Consider the following 12293-nt stretch of genomic DNA (forward strand, 5'->3'; position numbering starts at 1 on the left):
CCATAGAACTAGATTTGGAAATTGGTTTTGTCTCCATTTTTCCTTTTTATTGTAAAGCTGATAGAGGAGTTACAGTTACTTAAGTCAGGTAATGAGTCAATTTCTTCTTGAACAGTGTCCTCTCTTCCTTCATTTCTCCTAATTTTCACCTCTTGACCCCTCTCCTCCAAGTTACATAGTTCATTTCTAACATATTATGTCTTATGAGGATCACTGTTGAATTGGTTCATTCATTGTCCAATCTTTTCTGTGCTTCTCCATCCCCTCCCCCAATCATACAAGAAAAACAATACAGAAATGAAATACATCGGGGCTGGGAGTTTGGCCTAGTGGTAAAGTGCTTGCCTGGCATGCACGAAGACTGGGTTCAACCTCGGTACCACATACGTAGAAAAAAGCTGGAAATGGTGCTGAGGCTCGAGTGGTAGAGCTCTAGCCTTGAGAAAGTCCGAGGACAGTGCTACGGCCCTGAGCTCAAGCCCAGGACTGGCAAAAAAAAAAAAAAAGAAAGAAAAAAAAAAGAAACACAACAACAAAAATTAAAAAAAAAGAAAATGAAAACAACAATTGTTTTTTTAAGGAGTGACTATGGTCATACAAGTAATGAACTAGAAAGAAACACAAACCAGGTGTCTATAATGCTTATAGTCACTTTTCTAACCACTATACTATATTTATGAAATAACAGCAAGACAGACAGACAGACAGACAGACAGACAGAAAGAAAGAAAGAAAGAAAGAAAGAAAGAAAGAAAGAAAGAAAGAAAGAAAGAAAGAAAGAAAGTGAGAGAAAGAGAGAGAGAGAAAGGGAAAGAAAGAAAGAAGGCAGGAAAGAAGGGAGGAAGGAAGGAAGGAAGGAAGGAAGGAAAGAAGGAAGGAAGGAAGGAGAAAAAAGAAAGAGGGGAACCTTTTGATTTTACCAATCCAACACTGAAAGTAGTACTAACCCTGGCCACTCAGGAGAATCACAGTTCAAAGCCAACTGGGTGGGTAGTCTTATCTCCAAATAACCACCAGAAGTAAAAGTGTGGCTCAAAGTAGTAGAGTGCTACTAGCCTTGAGTAAACTAGGTAAGAAACAGTGCCCAGACCAGAATTCAAATACAGCAGGAAAAAAAAAAGTTGTATTAACACCACTAGGATTGACATGTCATTATTATCAATATTAGTTTGATCCAATATTCATTCAAAATGAACCACTTACTATTGATTGAATTGCACTAAAACAATCATTCCCTTGTTGCAGCTTCCAGGGAAGGAAAGGTCAATATTAAAGGGGTTTAAAAAATAACTCAGCAGGAACAAAAAATATCTAATATATTCCATCTAGTACAACTAGTAACTTTTCCACAGCTATTAAAGTTCTCTACCAAAAAAGAGAAATTAAAAAGACCTTTTTTATCGTGGAAACCTGAAAATATCCTTCCAAATGGATATCAATGTACTAGGAATCTTTGGGAGATGTCCTTAGGCATTGCATCTGTCCCAGATTCTTGAATTACAGCTCCTCTCTCAGTTTCTACCAGGATCATAGGCTCAGTCATTCTGAAGAGTAAGGTATCTTCTATTATTTTTTTCACAGATAAACACCCTAGGCATATTTTCCAGTCATAGTCTTGCAAGTTCTACAATGTTATTTTTCTGTAAAAAAAACGCACAAATAATACAGATTTTAAACCTTTCCTCTTGATATAGTCTCTGTGAGAACTATACAAAATATATCACATACAAAATGTCTTCATGTGACTGATTTCAATAGATCTTTATTACTGGACATTGAAGTCAAAATTTCAAATGAATTATGTGTGTTGCAAAATAGTGTTCCATTTTACTTGAAAACATTGGCACTGCTCTTGGTACAGTGGCCACATAATGTATCTGCAGATCAGCTATAGTTCGTTGACCTTGTCGATAGGTAATGAATACACATTTGTTGGTTAACTAGCTAGACAATTGTCTCTAGGCTAAACCCATGATAAGGTCATCCATAAGACAAACTAAAATCTATGTCAGTAATATTCAATTTCAGTTTAGAAATAATTATAAAGGACAGAAAAATGTACTTCTGAGGTATTAATTAGGAAGCAAAGCCCAAACGACTCAGGCTACATAATATCAAACTGGAAAGCTGGGCAAATACACAGTGCATGAAGACTCACAACACACACAACATGAAACTACACGATCTTTGTCCTTACAAACAGGCAGACTTTGGTGATATTTTGTTGTTTTTGAGCTATCACTATCTTGTTCTCCATCCTGTTCCTTCTGCCTCTGGGACCAGGGTGTATCTATCCCCACATCTGGCTCTGACTCTCTGTGCTCTCCAGTCAGACTTCTGTTAATTATTCAATCCTGTAGCCACATTGGCTGCTGAACTTCCAAAACTGTAAAGTGGGGCTTTGGCCAATAATTAGATTGCTGTGCTCTAGCATTTTTCACGTTACCTTTTAGGACATAAAATCATTCTTAGCTGGTGACAAGGTAAGACCATTCGGGACAAAGCTGCCATGTAGAAGGATCTAAGATAGCATTTGGGGAGTTGTACTGGAGCCCTAGGGGAGGTTGAGAAAGGGGAAAATCAAGAATGACTTGCTCTGGCCTCCTTATTGAATGCCTAACTTCAGAAGAATAATTTATTTCACAGCCCTTTAATCCCTAGTAAAACAATAAAGCAATAAAAGTTCAGCTTGTTTCACCACTTTCTAAACTGGAATTCTTAAGTCTTGAGAGAGACATGATTCCTAACATGGCTCACATGCCTAAACTTCCAACACAGAGTTAAGTCCCTGGCCCCATTTATCTTCAGAAAAGTCTGCTTAGCAGTGATGTTATCTCTCATCCTTTCAATCTGAATAACTCAAAACCTGAACATCAAAGACCTACTGGTCTGTTATTTCATAAGTTGCTTTCTGTTCCTTTGTATTTTCACTGGAGCTTATGCTCTCCCCTTGAGACATCAACTCTACTTCCAGCCTCTATGTGGTTAATTGAAGACAAGAGTTTCATAGATTGTCCTTCGCATGACTAATTTTGAACCACAATCCTCAGGTCTTAGCCTCCTGAGTAGCTAGAATTATAGGGATGGAAGTGACTATCTAGCTTGAAAATACTGAACTGTGAAAGTGATGTTATGGAGCTGAGCGACTCAACAGTTCACAGAAGTTTTCATAATATAAGACAAAATATTTGTTTGGTCCCACATGCCTGCTTACCTGTTGTCACCTCTACTAGACTGTGGACCTCACAAAAACTTTCACCATAGTATAAAACAGGCCCTGGTATACAGAAGAGTCTCCATTAAAACGAAGTAGAACTAATATGACTAAAATGCTCAAAAATCAGCAGATGAATGAATATAGGATACCTCCTGCATTACATAGATAGGAAAGTTCTCAGTAAATGTTTCTCTCAATAAAATGTATTCTCTCTTGAATCACACGTATGTCAATCAGAGTCTACATTATATTACTTCATTGGCTTTTCCTCTATCTTCCAAGGCTTCCATAGTTCCTCTAGGCCTGAATAATGTCCCCAATTTCCTGAGGTCACTCTTACATATTGTTTCACTTAGAATATGTAAAGAGGAAGGTACTTATGCATGGATGCATAGCTGAAATGACTCTATGACCTTGTACCAGATAGCTCCATCTGTTGTTGAGTGTTATTCTCATGGTCTATGCATCCTGTGCATAGGATCCTGTGCATCCTCTTAGGAGCCCAGGAGCACTAAGTACTGGTGACCACATTTCATTATAGCTTTTGAGTATAAATGAAGATTACACAGAAATAAATATTATAATTTCTCAACCATTTAGTTAAGTCATACAAAGGCAAATTAGAAATCCAGATTTAGCTCTCTTGTGCAAAAGGAAATTTGTCATAGAGATATGAGATTATCTCATGAAACCCATGAATAGAGGTATATTCTCAGAGAAGAGATATAATAACTCATAGTCATTAGCTCTTTCTTTCTGTCTTGGCTTGCATTTTTCTCTCCCTAAGTATTCAACTCTCTGCTGCTCTGTTTTACCCAGTTTCTCTGACCAAAGATTCTACATCTATGACAATGGTAAAAAGAAGCAATACCGGGCCGGGAGTTTGGCCTAGTGGTAGAGTGCTTGCCTAACATGCATGAAGACCCAGGTTCGATTCCTTGGTACCACATACATAGGAAAAAGCCGGAAGTGGTGCTGAGGCTCAAGTGATAGATCTCTAGCCTTAAGAAAGTCCAAGGACAGTGCTCAGGCCCTGAGCACAAGCCCCAGACTGGCAAAAAAAAAAGAAAGAAAGAAAAAAGAAAAGAAAAGAAAGAAAGAAAGAGAAAAGCAATAATTGTATGGCCCTTTGAAACTTCAAATGTAGGACTCTGAGAGGGATTTCTAGTATCAGACCCTGTCTCTAGACTAGTTATCATTTAAACTGAAGCCAGGAAGCAGAAAATAGGTGAGGGGAAATGGTGTCAAAGATTTTCTCCAGAAGAATGTGCTGCATGGAGGTAAATATGAGCCAGATCTTCCTTACAAGTCCCTTATTTTGCAGATAAATATGAAGCTTCCCAATGAATTAAGAAGACAGGGAATAGGAATTGTGGCCATGAGAGGTATTAGATACTGAGTGTGTGGCTCAACTGATTGGAATGTTAAGCAACAATAAAAGCCCCAGGACTGCTAAAACAACAATAATCAAAACAGAAATATATGAGCTGGGCATGCTGCCTCATGCATGGAATCCTAGATACTTAGGAGGCTGAGATAAGAGCTTCAGTTTTTGTGTATAGTGTTCAAAAAAACCAACCTATAAAATGTCTAAAATTTGGTGGGAAGACAGGATCACTTTGATACCAGCTGGGGTAGGAGGCCAGGGGAGTCATATAATAAAATTACTTTTAGGCAGATGAAAGTAAGTCGATGACAAAGAGGCCCTGGGTAAAAGTACAAGATACTATTTGAAAAATAGTTAAAAGAAAAAAGGACTGGGGGAAAAGTGGTAGAGTACCTGCCTGGCAAGTGAGAGTTCCTGTGTTCAAATCTCAAACAACCAAAAAGAAGTGAATAGTATTCCTTTTTGATTAGTAAAAAATTTGAAGGGAAGTTCTGAATTGTTAGTTTACAATATAAAAAATTGTTATTAAATGAATCATTAGACTTCCAGATTCTCATTTCCAAGTATAGGAAGTGAAGATCAGATATATTGGAAAAGCAAATATTAGCTTGGGACTTCATGAAATGGAGAAATCTGGGCAACATCTCAAGAAACATTGTGTCATAAACTCAAACTAGATAACCCACAAAATTCATTTATTGGTTTCATAGTTATGCCATGTTGAAGCATTCTGCTAATAATTATAGATAACACATTAAATGACATGAGATGAGTACTCTTTGCTAATAAATCTCAACTCCAAGTAAGTATCTACAAAAATGTAAACCACTTTAAAAAGAAAACTTAGACATATCTCTGTGTTCACAACCAAGGGCCAAGTTATTTCAGCTGGAACATCAAAGTAGACTTCATAGTGGAAGTGACATTTCACGTAAGACCTAACAAACTGAGTAGGAGTTCTTCACAAATAGGGAAAGTGAAGGAAAGCTATTCTATGGAAATGATGCTGATATATAAGCAGCATCATATTTTCTAGGTTTTCTGTCCAGGAACCACAAAATTGATAAGGAAAATTGAGTCTGTCCCAATTAAGGTCAGATTCTATGCATAAGACATTTTATGAAAACAAAAGATGAAAATGATTGAAGCAACTCCATGAAAACAGAAAGATGTACATAATTTTTCAAGTCTTCATTCTAGCCAGGAACTGTACAATTAGTCATTATAAGACTACTTAAATGCTACTTAAAAGTGTGTGTGTGTGTGTGTGCATGCACACACGTGCACACACACACACACACACACATATACACAATGTCAAATTCTTAAACCACAGTGGCCTTTTAGGTAAATGCTCATATGGAAGGGAAGGAAAATTTTTCATTAGATTATCTATAGAATAGGAGTAGTAAGATTTGTTTATTTTTAAACTAACACTGCAATATAAAAAGGAAAAACTAACCAAAAAGCATTATGTTGAGAATATGAAAAGATATAGGTTGGGTTCTGATGCTTTGGTTTATTTTTTTCTTTTTTTGTCAACTCTTTTCTATAATCACTGCTATGAATGTGGATATATCTAGAAGTAAACTAAAGCTCTAAAAATTTATCAAAATATCTCCATTGGTTTGAAATATACATGATAATAAAATAGCCACCTATAAGTATTATGGGATTATGGGTCTATCACACTGTAAATACTCAGTATTCAAAATTTGCTTATAGATAGATAGAGAGATGAAAAGAGGCAAACAAAATATTTCTGGTAATTCTTATAAGTAGTTGGCAAATGTAAACTCCACAATATGACTACACTGCATGGGATTTATGGGAATATGTTTTTCTATATTGTATCTATACATATAAACATAGAAATTGGAATGTTCGCATGTACACACTATATATTTTTAATGTCATTTAAAATGCAGTTTGAAAATACATATGCATATACATACACACATTCTGAAATGCCATCATTCAACATAATTCATGATGTGTATTGAAATGTATCAAAGCAGAAACAAATTCCAAAAAGAAATGCTCACTGGAGCAATTAAATCATAAAGGAGTTTAATTTGTTCACTTAGTAGCAAAGTGTTTATTTCAACATTTTGGCCAGCATTTTCTTTAATGAGATTGTACCTAGAATGAACTAAGTGTGGTTATTATTTAAGCTTGTAATTTAAAGTATTTCTTTAGGGAGTATGCTTATACTTTTGATGCATTCCAATGGATTCTTTTCTTGAAAATGACTGGTTTGACTACTTCAAACTTGAAATCTGAATATACTCATGATATCTATGAAATCTGTGGGCATGAAAAATGGGCAACTCATTCTTTATTCCAATATCATTAGTGAAATGGAGTGCACATGCATGTTTTCTGACCTGAAGTTTATAATTCAATATTTTCTTGTACTGTAGAGTTGTAATGCCAAAAGTACAATCAATTTTAGAGTATTTTTATCAGCACAATAAACTCTCAACTTACCAAAAACAAATCACCATTTCTTACCACCTCAGCCTACACCCCGTCCTTGTGTAAATAATAATGTTCCAAATGCTTGACATTTCATATAACTGAGATCTGAGATTCGTCACGTGAAATATTTTTAAGAATTACCTATAGTCAGAGTCAGGCTGGCACCGTGGCTCATGCCTGTAATCCTAGCTACTCAAGAGGCTGAGATCTAAGGACTGAGGTTCAAAGCCAGCCAAGGTGGTAGCCTTGAGCTGAGGAACAGGGAGTTCAGGACCAACACCCAGGCCCAGAGTTCAGAAACCGTGACTGACAAAAAAAAAAAAAAAATACCTATAGTGTTGTAGGTCTCATTACTTCATTTTCTTTTATTTCTGACTAACAGTCCACTCTATGGACATACAATATTTGATTTATCCACTCATTAGTTAATGAATACTGATTTCACTTATTGGCTGCTTTAAACCTTGTATATTTTCGTATTGATACATATTTTCATTTGTCTTGGACACAGAGCTGAAGGGTAATACATATAGTAGCACTAAAGAATTCAATGTGTACTCTTGAGAAACGATCAGATTATTTTCTGAATACCCCATTTTATATTCCAGCAGAGTATTAGGATTACAATCACTATCCCTAATTCATTAAATCAATGAGCTTCCTAAAGGCTAGACTCAGCTCTCCTATGTCCTCTTCACAGCTCTACATAGGCAACCTCACAACTGATGGATGACACAGGGGCATACTGCAAATCTTTCCTGAAAGGCCAGCCATTCACCAAGCACACCACGACAGTTGTCTGAAGTATACTATATACATGTAGTTTTATCCCTTTTAAAACGTGGGTCATTGGTCTATGAGAGAATAAAACCACTTCCGCAGGTGTTTGTAGAGAAGATGGTTTCTATCTGAATTTAATTTTGTATAGCCAGCTTCATGAGCAATCTAATACATGAGGCAGCCTAGAAACTAGGCAAAGGTACAGTGGTCTATGTTTTATATCTATTCACTATTTTAAAATGTTTATATAGAAAATGTAAGTTACTTTGTAACATACAAAATTTTCTATTATGTAATAATTCATAATCAGTAGAAACCTTGGGCTCTCCTAGCAGAGATCTGCAATAGAGCAAAACCTTGATACATAAGGCCATATAGTATGAAGCTAATTGAAAAGACCTCCAGGATATTGAAACAAAAGCCATATAATGAATGATTGTTGTCCTTAATGTACTATGTTGTCTCTCATCTCTTTCGCTGTCCCTTGGTTATCTCATATTTTTACAGTATCTCACTTTGTTATCTGATATATTGGATTTATTTGTATTTGGTTATTTGAAATTGGATAGGGAAGGGGGAAAACCAAGACAGGGGGGTGGAGGGAAGGATAATGGGGACGAAGACATGTGAAAGGGTATCAATATATGTGAATTAATTCACCTTCTATCTAGCAAATATCATGTAACCCTTTTATTAATTACAATAAAAAATATTAAAAAAAGAAAATGTAAGTTACTTTGTAACATACAAAATTTCTATTATGTAATAATTCATGAAACAAACAGAGAACACTATGGGTTAGAAACTCGTAAATATATATACACAAATATATATGTATACTATATAGTGGACAATGTTGATTATTAAAGAGTTAAAGAGTTTTCATATCATTAATAATTATATATACTTCTAAGTATAGGTAAAATATGCATGATTTTTAATTGATAGTGAATGTTTCTAAGCTAGATCCTATAATATATACATTATGTTTTACATTGGCCTACTTTTTAATTTCTCTTGTGTAAATAGAATCTAAAATAGCAGGATTATTTTCTTGGTGGTCAGAGATGGAACACTTATAACTAGGTATTCATTCGCAGTCCAATTTATGAACCATTCAAAATGTTGTCAATATTTGTCAAAATAGATGTTCAAATTCTGATCTCCACTGTTAAGATATTTTTCTGTTTTCCTAAAATTCTAATATCTTTTGAGATTGTTAAGTTTAAAGTATCAGTATATTAATACCACCACCATTCCTTAGAATTCAATAAAATCTCTTTTATTAAAAGTTATCATGATCAGGGCTGGGAGCTTGACCTAGTGGTAGAGTGCTTGCCTAGCATGCAGAAACCACAAGGTTAGAGTCTTCAGTAATCACATATTCAGAAAAATCCAGAAATGATGCTGTGACTCAAGTGGGTAGAGTGCTAGCCTTCAGAAAAACCCAAGGACAGTGCCCAGGCCCTGAGTTCAAGCCCCAGGACTGGCAAAAAAAATAAGTAAAAAATAAAAGTTGTCATGATCAAAACTGTGAATAGGCCAGAAATCCAAAGACAAAGATAATTAAAATATAGTTAGCCACCTATAAATGCAGTAGATTTCTACATTCATGGTCCAGGGTATTGACATTACTATTTTATAGTTCAGCACATACAAATAGAAATATTCATATATAGCCATTTCAATTATCATATAATTAGCCACAAAGGACAAATCAATTATTAAACTAGTGCTATCCAATTCTCCAAATGGAATTCATGAATCTTTCTTGGGAAACTCATACATTTTTTTAGAAAAGTTATTAATTTATTATATATCAACATGACTATTACCCATCACATCAATAACATATTCTCAATATTAAAAGTTATAATGATAACTAGAAAGCCTACAGAGTAGGAGAAGATCTTCACTAACTATAAAACAGACAAAAGCCTCATATCTAAAATATGTCAACAGCTCAAAAAATTGAGACACCCCAAAACCAATCTCCAAAGAAACAACCATTCGATTAAAAGATGGGCCAAAGACTTAAAGAGAGTCTTCTCTGAAGAAAAAATAAGAATGGCCTATAGACACATGAAGAAATGCTCAACATCTCTGGCCATAAAAGAAATGCAGATCAAAACAACGCTAAGATTCCACCTCACTCCATTTAGAATGGCCAGGATCAAGAAATCTAATAACAACAGATGCTGGAGGGGATGTGGACAGGAGGGATCACTACTACACTGTTGGTGGGAGTGCAAACTTGTTCAACCACTATGGAAAGCAGTATGGCAGTTCCTCAAAAGACTAAACAAAAAACTCCCCTACAACCCAGCAATTCCACTACTTGGCATTTATCCAATCATCTAGAAACAAGGACATACTAAATCCACTAGCACAATGATGTTCATTGCAGCACTATTTACCATAGCAAAGATATGGAACCCACCCAGATATCCCTAAGTTGATGAGTGGATCAACAAGATGTGGTATTTATACACAATGGAATTCTATGCTGCTGTCAGAAAAAATGATATTGCCCCATTTGTAAGGAAATGGAAAGACTTAGAAAAAAATCATATTAAGTGAAGTAAGCCAGACTCAAAGGAACATAGGCTCAATGGTTTCCCTCATCTGACATAATCAGTAGAAACCTTGGGCTCTCCTAGCAAAGATTCACAATAGAACAAAATCTAGATAAATAAGGCCATATAGTATATGACCTAAAAGGAAGGACCTCCAGGATAAAGAAACAAAAGGCATATAATGAGTGATTGTTGTCCTTAACTTACTATGTTATCTCTCATTTCTTTTGCTGTCCCTTGGTTATCTCATATTGTTACAATATTTCACCTTGTTATCTGATATATTTTATATATGCTTAATTGGTTATTTGAAATAGGAGAGGGAAGGGGTAGATCAAGTTGTACGGGGTGGGGAGGGAAATGGGGACCATGATATGAGAAAGGGTGTCAATATTTGTGAAGCAATGTACCTTCTATCTGGTGAATATAATGTAACCCTTCTATTAATTACAATAAAAATATATGAGAAAAAGTTATAATGATTTCAAGGGAACATTTACCTGCACTGTCCAAAGTTACACACACACACACACACACACACACACACACACACACACACACACACATAAATATTTTAGTGAGCTAGGTCAAGACATAATTCATCAGTCCCCAAATATTAAGTTTTGTTGTTTTTTGTGTGTGTGTTTGTTTGTTGTTGAGCTTGAACTGAGGAACTTGAGCTCTCCCTTAGCATTTTCCCATTGCTGCTGGCACTTTCCCATTAAACCCCCACTGCCACTTCCAGCTTTTGCTGGTTAATTGGCAACATGAAACTAATCTTCCCAGGGCTGCCCTTGAACCTTGATTCTTCTCAATTAGCTATTGTCCAAGTAGCTAGGATTACAGGTATGAGCCAACCAGCCCCTAGTGCATATGTGTTTTCAATACCTACTAGATACAAATATCTTCTATGATTTCATATTCTGAATATTTTCCTTAATTTTCTATTTATCCAAATGGACATGATATAAAAATGGTCCACTGCTTTCATGATGTTTCAAAATGAACACTTGAACTCACATTTAGGAAGAACAAAACATAAACTTCATCTTCAGTAAAACAGATCATTTATATGTCAATCTGTAGTCTAAGATTACTAAATATTAAAATTTCAAAACTCTTTGTAATATTTTATACAGAAAATTAACAATCTTCTGTAGGGTAATATAGAGCTAATCTGATTCAATGCTTGGAATAGCTAAAATGTGCACCTTCCAAGTGACTTGTCAGATGTGGTTTTTTAAAATAAAAATGCTTATGACCAGAGGCTATGGACAAAGCATATGTCAGTGCTCACAAACCAATGGTAAGAAGCAGAAATATTCTGGAAAGCTGAAACAAATGCATTTAAGACACATAATTGTTAAACTTAGAAAGCATATTATTAATTCACTCCACAGATACTTGAAGGTTTTTAGGAATTTAGCAATATAGTAACAGCTGTAGAAGTGTAAAACTAAATCTTACCCATACTCTGCCCCCTTATAAGTCATGTGTTACATAGAATTCATAGAGTTTAAAGACATAATATATAGATGAGCATAAAAATACAGGTCCAAATAATGCTGTAGATGAGAATTTTATTATAAGACAGACATTGTGGGTTACTAGAAAACTTACAGGAGTGAATACTTAAAAGGAAGGATTGGAGGACTGTCATGGAATACATGGTCTTGAATCAACATGGCCCCAGGGAACATGGTAGAGTTGGGAGCACAGATTCCTTAGATGGAACACTGGTAAGGGCAATGATAGGATAGTATAAAAATAAGCATCAACTTTGGAGCACTGTAGGGGAATTTTTGCTAAATTAAGGGAACTAAAAAGGAATCATTAGCAGATATATTTAAAG

This window comes from Megascapheus bottae, chromosome 12 (assembly GCF_031878675.1).
Source record: "Megascapheus bottae isolate mThoBot1 chromosome 12, mThoBot2.hap1, whole genome shotgun sequence".
NCBI lineage: Eukaryota > Metazoa > Chordata > Mammalia > Rodentia > Geomyidae > Megascapheus > Megascapheus bottae.